General features: G+C 52.2%; 1 protein-coding gene across 1 annotated transcript in view; it reads right to left on the bottom strand.

Annotated features, from left to right (window-relative positions):
• The window catches only part of IFT122 (intraflagellar transport 122), a gene marked incomplete in the record, with an annotated part of 100738 nt that overhangs the window by 72683 nt on the left and 27289 nt on the right, over positions 1-766 (bottom strand).

Below are 766 nucleotides of genomic sequence, written 5' to 3'. Positions count from 1 at the left end.
AAAATGTTTTTTAAAATAATTGTTTATTATTTTTTAATTTGCTATAGGACATGTGCGCTCACAAAAGGGACAGAGATGGAAAGTGAGAAAAGCCACCAGATCTGCCATTGGCCGTGTGGGAACCCAGCTCCTTAACCACCAAGCCACCTGCTGGCCCCAGTATCATATTCACACAAATCCTACCTTCCTGCCACTCCCCTCCCCAGACCACAAGATCTTTGAGGGCAATACTCTAAGCACAAAGACCAGGGCCTCGCAGGGAGGAAAGGCAGACTTTAAAAACAAAGGACAGTCCCCTCCCATTCATTTACACAATGTGCTTTCGATCCATGCTGGCTTTGAACCTCAGAACTCCATCAGTGAGATAGGACAGGAACGCCCCTTTTCAGTAAGGAAGCTGAAATTCAGAGAGGGACCAAGTCCCTGACTCCCCGTCTAGCTCTGTCCCACACGTACCACGCTCTCTGGGAGAGGAGGGCAGAATCCGAGGGAGCTGAGCGCCGGATTTCGTGGAGATAACCTGGGGGGCTCTGCCCAGTCTCCCTCCCTCCCTTGGCAGGCATCGTAGTGACACCTCCTCTGTGCCAGCCCCAGGCCAGGGCTGGGCCTAGGCAGGAGGAACTCCCCAAGGAGCGCAGGCCCTGGGAAGGACAGCTCCAACTACCAAAATGAGCGATGATGGTGCACGCACAAGAAGTACAGTCGAAACAGTGAAGCACACACACACACATGCACACACATGCACACATGGATGTACTCACATACG

Source organism: Tupaia chinensis, unplaced genomic scaffold (genome assembly GCF_000334495.1).
Source record: "Tupaia chinensis unplaced genomic scaffold, TupChi_1.0 Scaffold000704_1, whole genome shotgun sequence".
NCBI lineage: Eukaryota > Metazoa > Chordata > Mammalia > Scandentia > Tupaiidae > Tupaia > Tupaia belangeri.
Note: the sequence above shows the minus strand (reverse complement) of the source record. Positions and strands in the feature narration are given on the sequence as shown.